This window comes from Bidens hawaiensis, unplaced genomic scaffold (assembly GCF_021521415.1).
Source record: "Bidens hawaiensis isolate Kalapana, Puna unplaced genomic scaffold, B.hawaiensis_p1.1 tig00020020_1, whole genome shotgun sequence".
NCBI classification, from domain to species: domain Eukaryota; kingdom Viridiplantae; phylum Streptophyta; class Magnoliopsida; order Asterales; family Asteraceae; genus Bidens; species Bidens hawaiensis.
This window is the reverse complement of record NW_027493039.1, coordinates 134,524-144,211: the sequence shown is the minus strand read 5'-3', so window position 1 is coordinate 144,211 and position 9,688 is coordinate 134,524.

Here is a 9,688-nt window from a genome sequence, read left to right as displayed (position 1 = left end):
CATTCAATGGTCCATTTCAACTCCTTGCTATAAAATAACTTATTAGTAAAGTGTACTCGGGAGTACTATTCCTTGCTTGAGTTGAACCTTGCCCGATGATACTTAGTGATATTCCGTTTCAATCATCAAGCTTGTTCGGACCACTATTATTAATGAATACCTTGCCCGGTCTTCCAATCACTTGGTTTCATGAGCTTGGATAGCCAAAAGCTTACTCGGGAGTGAACTTTACTTGGCTTTGAAGAACATACTTGCTTGACAAAGTGAACCTTGCCCGGATTTACATAAACTAGTGAACCTTGCCCGGCAATGCACTAATTTGCAAATCCTGCTCGGATATCCACTAAAGAAGACTACTTGAAGATAACCTTGCCCGATAGACAAAATATCGTACCCGGCTAAGTAAAAGCTTGCTCGGAGGTCTAAGGTGTGCCCGGATCCATACTTAGCAAATTCTGAGGAGGTTGAGAAGATTCCAAACTTCCATATACTTCATTTTGGTCAAATCTTTTACTCAACAATCTCCCCCTAGATTGGAACACCTCAGCTGACCCAAAAAATTTCTAAGGTTACTTACACTTAGTCAAAATACACATCAAATTAAAAGTCAAATTACATAATCAAATAACATAAACAGATTACATAATCAAAAGCTGTTCGAAGACATTACATAACAAAGCCTACTCTACTAATCTTGTCTCTTTCTTGCATTATGAGCGGCTTGTCTTCTATTGATTATCTCAGATGCAGCTTTCATTTTGAAGATATTGAGGATTCGGTAATGAGTATGACTTTCTGGTATAACCAAATCCCCTATATCCATTAAATCTTCATCATGCTGGCAGGTCAAGTCTTCATCTTTCTTAATGATCCCCAATATTTTTCCATCTGAGTTTCTCAGCAAGTAATGGTCATCCTTTTCTTCATACTCAATTTCAGCTATGATACCATTCTTTTGTACTGTGTAATTGGGGCGGATCATTCTTCTTCCAAGACTTATGCATGTATTCATGTTTGACAGCGGATTCATTCCTGTGATATTCATCACAAATTCTCTTTCAGCAATATCCATTCTTTTCAACTTTTCTGTCCTCTTTGACCTGTGAAGTTGAATCATTCTCCAACTTCTCTTTTCCATTAAGAACTTGAACCCCTTGTCAGCTTCATCTCTCAAAAATTTTGATAAATCATTCATCTGCCTTCCTGCCATTCTGTTTCTATTTCTGTAATCATACAAGTTAAGAGTGACCATCTTTTCCAGTTGTTCTTCAGTAAATTCACGGAAGTCACTCCTAACAACAATCTCTCTCAATTGTCTACTCTCCATAATCACCTTCAAGGACTCAGTAATAGAATCAAAGTAGAGTTCTCTTGGTAGATCCACATCAGATTATGGTCTTGTTCTTTGTTGTGCAGAACTACTTGATTCACCTCTTCCTCCTTGTGGTTGTCTTCTTGAAATTGGAGCCCTAAAAAGGATAGAATTCTTTGGTTTACTAGGCCCCAAATTAAAAGTTTGATATAGATGGCCTCCACCATTTCGGTTGGAAGGTTAGCTAATTCAACAACATTCTGTCCTGCTAGTCTTTTAAGATCCAGCAGCATTCTTGCCATTCCAGGAGTATTTGCCAATCCAGCTGGCACAAAGCTTCCATCCACAAAGCTTATAGGGTTATCACTTTCCCTCAAAGCTCTCTCCCATTCAGCCTTTTGTATATAGAAAAGTTCTTTTAAATCTTGTTTCTCCAAGGCATTGAAATCTGCTTCACTCATTCCCCTTTGATCAATCATCACCCTTTTTAGAATATTTATCATTTCTTCATTTTCCCAAGGGACTATGGGTTCATCTTTTGGTTCAGGCTTTACTTCTTGTGGGGTAGGAGTTTCAACATATCTGACTTGTTCCTTTAATTTCTCCCTCATGGTTTGAATTCTTCTCTTCTTTGTATGAGGTTCATCAGTTGATTCAAACTGTTTGGTAGACTTTTCAGTTTGAGCCCTTTTCAGCTTTTCTTTTCTTTTCAACATATTGTACTGGTCTACCACTGATTTTCTTGACAAGTTTTCAACAATTTTAGGCTTCAAACCTCTTTCCAGCAAATATCCACACATGCCTCCATACTTTTTCTTCAAAGATTCAATCTTCTCAAGTTTCTCATTCTCTCTCACATACTTCTCAATCACCTTCTCTGTTTCACTGTTATATAGATCTTGGAGTAGGTCAAAGTTAAAGTGAGATAGATCTTTCTCTGAATAGTTATGCCTTCTGAGGTATTCTCTAAACTTTTGACTCTCCCTGGTTTTCTCTGCCATCTTTTTCTTCAAGGCATATCTTTCTTTATCAAGTCTCTTTTGCAACTGATCATCATCAAGATCAGCCAAAGATTCAAAACTTATCCCATATCTTCTCAGCTTTACAACCAATGGATTACTCTTTTTAGCTTCTCTCATACTCAACTCAATGTTGGCTCTCTACATATCTGTCATTTCAACCTGCGGAGATTCAACATTCACAGCTTCTCCACCTTTTCCTTTATCATCATTGTTTTCATCAGAATCATTAGTTTCATCATCCTCTTCAGTTGATACATTGACTGCATCTATATTTGGTTCATCTGAGGGTGGATGATCTGGATTCTGTTCAGAACTAGCAGGCACATCAGGAACACCTGGAATCTGTTATCCTGGTTGCAGTGTCTGTAGTGGAATTGCCCTGATTGGGCTATTATCATTATCACCTTTATCTTCAGGAGTCTCAACATAGCATTTGTTCTTTTCATCCCATCTCCCTCTCTTTGTTTTCCTCTCATCATTCCTTTTCTGTTCATCAGATTTCCTCTTTCTCGTATACACTTGTTCAAATCTTTTGGCTCTTTCCATCCTGATTCTGGTGATATTAGCCATCATTTCCTCAACAGATTCACCAGTTGGCCTTTCAGGTTCCCTTTGAGGTTCCTTTTGAGGCATTTCTTCAGATTCACAAGCCTTTTCAGATTCCTTTTCAGGTTGGCTCTGTGGTTGAAACATAATTATCACCATAGCCAGGGAATTGTCAACTTCCTCAGTTCTGTTCATCAAAATCAGTGTTTCAATTGCTTCTTGATCAGCTATATCATCAAAAATTTCTTTTGCAAGTTTAGCTTGTTTGATCAAGATTTCTTGTTCTACCATTTCTTCAGGAGTCATGGATTGAGCCAGTATCTCTCTATCCTTTGTTTCTCTCAGAATGTTCTCTTGTTCTCTTATGGCATCTTCATTGGCAATAGCATCATCTTTAAATGACACATCTTTTTCTGGATATGCCTTAACAGGCTCTTCTACACTGATTTTTTCTTTTCCTTTCTCAATCCTCCTCCTCACATCCTCTTCATCCTCAGACTGTTCATAGTCATCTATTTCCTTTTCAAGTGCTTCTAATTCAGGGTCATACTCTCCCCTCTTGGAGCTTTCTGGTTGTTCTTGAGTAATAGGCTCCTCGGTAGCAGTATTCCCTTCATTAGTCACTTCAGTCTCTACACCAGTCTGAAAGTCAGTTAAGACATCAGTAGCTGTATCAGTAGCAGCTACATTTTCTTCAACATTTATCCTTTCAATCTTATCTTCTGTCTCAACATTCTCTCTATCCCTCTTCACATTTACATTATAATCATAATCTTGTTCTCCCACATCTGATCTATCACCGTCATACTCATCATCCTCAGCTCTCCTCTCCTCACAACTCTCCTCACCATTATCATAAACATTCATAATTAGTTTTAAACTGTCTGCAGTCTCCACAACTGTTACAGTTTCTTCAACTTTTACACCAGAGACAGTTGGTATTTCTTCATTCTCCCCCTGTTTTGGGGCAGCTGAGGTCTTCTCAACCTCCTGCACTAGGGCTTGATTCTCAAGTTTGCTTGTACCAACTTCTCTAATAACATCACATTCTCCTCTGTCACCTCCTCATTCCTTCTCTTCAGTTCAGCATTTTCTTTTAACAATGTCAACAGGTCAGTGTCAGTGGGTGGTGTTATAGGTGGTGATGCAATGAATTGTTCATATTCAGACTGTTCTTGGTTGGTGGTATGGGTTTGAAATAAGGATAGTGGTGGTGATTGTGTATGAGGTGGGCTTGGAATGAATGGCTCTGTGTGAGTTGGGCTATATGTTGGTGGTGTTTGTGGTGTTGGGGATGAATGTGTTGATATTTAGGGTTGGCTTGTGGTTAAGGTTTGAAGTGGGGATTGAGTGGTTTGATGTGGTGGAGTTTGTGGTGTTGTTTTCTCATGTTGCTCCCCCTGATCAGGTGCAATAATATCCATAGCTACTCCAGCTCCTCCTTCATCTCCATCAACATTATCATCTCCCTCATCAGAACCATCATCATCACTCTCAACATCATCTCCTCCTTCCTCCTTTGAGGTTAACTCAGGCACTGGCATCACATTCAAGTCATGGTCCAACAACCATGGCAAGATCTCAAATGGAACTTCAGAATTGAATCTATTGGCCACACCCGGATTCTTAATTATCTTGTATGTGTCAGGGTTCTGCAGTAGGTGTGTAATTCCCATAGTTGGTAAATCTTGTAGTTCTCTGTTAAATATTATCTGCAAGAACCTTGGATATTGTAAGAACCTATCCTTCTCTGCCTTCTTCAAGTTTGAAACTAATCTCTCAAAGATCATCTTTGAGAAATTAAATGGCAAATCATAAATGATTCCAACAGTGGCATTTGCTAGATCACAACTCATCAAAGTCCATGATCCTTTTCGTGGAGAAAATCCATGTATCACATGATGAATAAGGAATTTGTACAACATAGGGAACATCCCCTTTTGAAATTGCCCATCATGTACCATTCCCTGATATCCCATTGTCTGTTCAAAGATCCTCATCAGGTGATCAGTATTGAAGTTTATTGGATTATGATCATCATCATTCAACCGTAAACATCTTCTGATCATTCTTTCGGTCAAATGTATCTCATGACCAGCAACAGATGCTTCGATTCTCTTTCCATTGATATCTTCAATAAGTTCTACATATCTCCAGAAATCCAGTGAATGATTTCTGTAGATGACAGGATTTTCAGTGAAGGCAAAACTGACATTCGATCGAGCCATCCATGTTATCATTCTTGCCACCGGCTCATTGTCAGGTGTGACTTGTAAAAGTGCACACATATTGTGCTTCTTCTTGAAGAAGTATTTGGGTTGTTCTTCTTCTGCCATATCTGTTCTTCGACAAATTTATAACCTAAACACAGAAAACAGAATATTAGTAATCAGATACATACTCAAAGCCCATTACAGTCTAATCGTGATCGGAAAACACATTATTATTGCTTACGAAGTCGGAATTAGAGGGCTAATTCAAGTTAGGGTTTGGATTAAAGATGAATGTGATAAGTCAGTTTAGGTTTCTTTGCGAGTAAGCAGTTGCAGTGGAAGGAGAGAGTGGGAAATAATGTTGAAAATTTTGCCTAACTCCCTCTTATATACCTTTTGAAAGTGGGTTTTAAATGCTTTTTTGTCATTTTGTGAATTATTAGCTGTCAAACAGTAACATTATCTACTTGATATATTAAAAACAATATTTATCTTTTGAGTTAATAAAACCTTACTCGGAAAGTTTAATATATCCAGAGTCTACTCGGTAGACTTCCACTTACATAAAGGTTACCCGAATATAAACATCAAACTTTGCTTGGTAAAATTTTCATTTAAATTTACAAAGTTTGCCTGAACCCTTTCACTTACAAATTTTGCTTGGTTAAGCTAAGTAATTTAGAATCAAGAGACAATGAAGAAAGCTTACCCGAGATACCAGATTTCTTGAGAACATAATCACAAGGCAAATAATCAAGTATGAAATATCAAATAAACATTCTTACTAGGAATCAATTAAGATACCCGTATGAATTTCTTGAATTCAAATTAAATGACTTAGTCTATCATAAACCCTAATTAAATAAGAATCATAATCAATCAATCATACTTAACAATATATTCAATCAAGCATGCTTGGAAGCATAGTGTGCTCGAGCAATCTTTCTGATGTATAGTGTGCCCGAACAACATTCTTATGCCAAGTATACTCGAATAACCTTCCAATAGTACAAAGTGTGCCCGAAAAATGACTCTTAGCATACAGTGTACTCGGAAAGTCAAGTTTTGGAATTACCAAGTATATTGAAGGAACAAAAGTGTACCCGGAATATAAAGTGTGCCCGGAAAACAAAGTTTTCCCGAAAACACTTGTAATTTCAAAGAAATCATAAGCACAAGTATCACAGAGCATGCTAGGAATGAAATTAAAACATATAAACAGATAAGTGTGCTACAGTATAGAATTTCAAATAGCTTTCCCAAAACACCTATGTTAGCAATAAGCTTACTAGGATACACATATTCAATCATCAGGTATGCCCTTACCCGAAGGATTTCAACATATCAAACCATACTCGATCATGACAAACTTAAATAATAATATCTAAGTGTTCCCGGAAAGATTAACTAACCTTTCCTAACAACATATTCACACAAATCACAAAGCTTACTCGGTGTACTAAATTATGTTCACAAAGCTTGCTTGAAATAACAATTAGCATATAAAATGCAAAGCTTGCCCGAAACAAGAAATCCTTGTTAAGAGCTAGCAACAACTCATAATCATTTCAAGACTTCAAGCTTGCTCAGGGAATTAGTACAACAGTGTACTCTACCCGGAAAGTGTAAACACTTTAAAGCATGCCCGAAAATCATAAACCTAGTCAAATATGACTAAGCTTACCCGGAAAGGTCATAAATCATCAAACCTTACCCGAAATAACATATTCAAACATATTCAACTGTTTTGTGCCCGGAAAGGTTATAAAACATCAAACCTTACCCGAACTTACATATTCAACCTATTAAAGGCAAAATGCAACACTTTTTGACTTAAACCACTTTGTCAAAATATATTTTTCATTACATATCATAGTTTAAGAGCAAATGGTGCATTTAGAGATCAAATTTCAGTTGTATTTCTCTTCAAAACAGTTTGTTCCATTTCCTGAAAAGATCTCAAGAATGGGATCATATTGACTAAGTAGCTTTCTCAATACTTCATTCTCAGCATTATTATGAAAACATAATAGGTTAACAACAGATATAAACTTAGCATGAATTTCATCTCTTTGGTGATATGATTAAGGTTCAATTTAAGCATAATGCATTAATGGTCAACATTGTGCTATGATGCCTCATATCTCTTCTCAAAGCTTATTTGTCTTTCCCCAGATCACCCCAATTTAACTCCAACCTCCTGCATTTGGTCAAAAATTGTTTTTGTATGACAGAACTTATTGGATATTTTTGTATTTTTGATATTCAAACATATATAGAGGTTGAACGTTGGACTTACAGTTTAAATAACAGGCCTTTCATTCAAGATGAGACAAATTTTGTCAACATCTTTGTAGTTCTTGTTGTAACCCTCTTGTTTGATAAAATATTTAAAACACTTATCAACTTTTGGTTGATTTATTCATTCTTCCCCCTTGTTTTTGATATTTTCTCAAATTTTCATAAGCATGTTCTTTGTCATATTTAAAGATGTTTCATTTTGGTTGACCAAATAATAACAGGCTTGTGTATAACTGGGTAATCACTTTTCTGCCTATCATTTGGAGAGATTTATCTTGAGACATGCAAAGACAACTATGTATCTCCACATAAAGATTAGTGTATTCATTATGTTTATATCACCTTAGATTTTACATCATCATGAGAAAGCAACCATACATGTTAATGACTATACTAAGGTCTTTTTAGCTTATTAATTCCATATGATTGGCTAAGTAGTCCATGTACTATCATTTCCCATTTTAAGTTCAGTTTAGTATTCAATCACCCCAATATCTCTTTATTGGCAGGTAAATGCCTATCCTGTTTGACCACAAGTGGTCAATAGGACCAAACATACATGTGAATATATATCCTTTCAAAGTCAGAGCTATTGACATAGTTTTAAGTGAAGAATAAGAAACAAGTTATAATTGCCCCAAATGCATTCAGTTTTCAGGTCAATGGCTATCCTTTGAATCTATAGAGATTTAAGGACCAAACATACACAAATGCATGTCCTTCCAACTTGGCAAATGACATAATTTTCAGCAAAAATAACTACTTGAGTCTTTTCTTTAAAAATCCTTCTTTTAAGCTTCTTCAAAGCTTGAACTGAATAATCTTATCATATCTCTACACCATTAACAACATGCTCATGTTTTGATCAAAATAAAGTATTTATGCAAAATTCATTGGAAAACATCATTTTATCACTTAATTTTGACATAAGACTCATTTTGACATAAACAGTTGTAACATAATCAAATCTTAATCACACATGATATTATCAAGAGAAGTAGACAGCACTAACATTCAAATTCTAACCAATCTTAATAACATCAAAAGATCAGATAAAATACATATTCATGCAATTAGGCAATGATGTCAAAAAAGCTTGTCCTAACAAGTAGATCATATTAAGAACACTTAATCTAACATCACATATGCACATCAACTGATAAACATGCACACATTTCAATCAAATCAATCATGTTAAGTTTTGCACATAAAATCAGTTAAAGCACATAATGGTTAACACATTCAGTAGCATAATCAGTATTATACTTAAACATATTCACATAACATTCACTTTGTGAAACCTCTAAATAAAGTAATCAGTTAGCACATAGAGGTACACAACCAAGCATACATCCTTAATCAGATCTCATCAGAGTTGATCATTCCCAGGGCATTCAGAAGAAAGTTGAACCTAGTTCTATCAAGTGGTTTGGTGAATAGGTCAGCCAAATTGTCACTTGTATCAACTCTTTGCATTTCAATCAAACCTTTTTCACTGCAATCTCTGATGAAGTGATGTCTGATTTCAATATGCTTAGTCTTAGAATGTTGAACTGGATTCTTGACAGTAAAGTATGCAGCAGTATTATCAGTAAGAATAGGGGTGTTCAGAAAATTCAAACCATAGTCCAGCATCTGATTTTGAATCCATAGAACTTGTGCATAGCAGGCAGATGCAGCAACATATTCAGCTTCTGCAGTAGAGATTGAGACAGTAGTCTGCTTTTTGCATTGCCATGACACTAGCCTTTCACCCAAAAATTGACATCTTCCTAAGGTTGACATTCTGCTCATGTTACAGCCATCATAATCACTGTCTGTATATGCAATCAGATCAAAAGATTGGTTCTTTGGATACCAAATTCCTAAGTCTGGTCTTCCCTTCAAATATCTGAATATTCTTTTAACAGCATTCATGTGGGAGACTTTTGGACTTTATTGGAATCTTGCACACACACATACAGCAAACATGATATCTGGTCTTGTTGCAGTCAGATACATCAGAGATCCAATTTTGGCTCTATATTCATGTTCATCAACAGGCTCCCCCATTTCATCTGCAATCACCTTCTCTTTGGTGTCCATTGGAGTTGAAGCAGTCTTGTACTCATGACAGTTGAACTTGTTCAAGATGTCCTGCACATATTTGTTTTGGTGAATGAAGATCCCTTCAGCTTTCTGTTGAAATTGCAATCCAAGAAAGAAGTTCATTTCTCCCATAAAACTCATGTTGTATTTGGACTTCATTACCCCTTCAAACTCCATGCACATTTGTTCATTTGTAGATCCAAAGA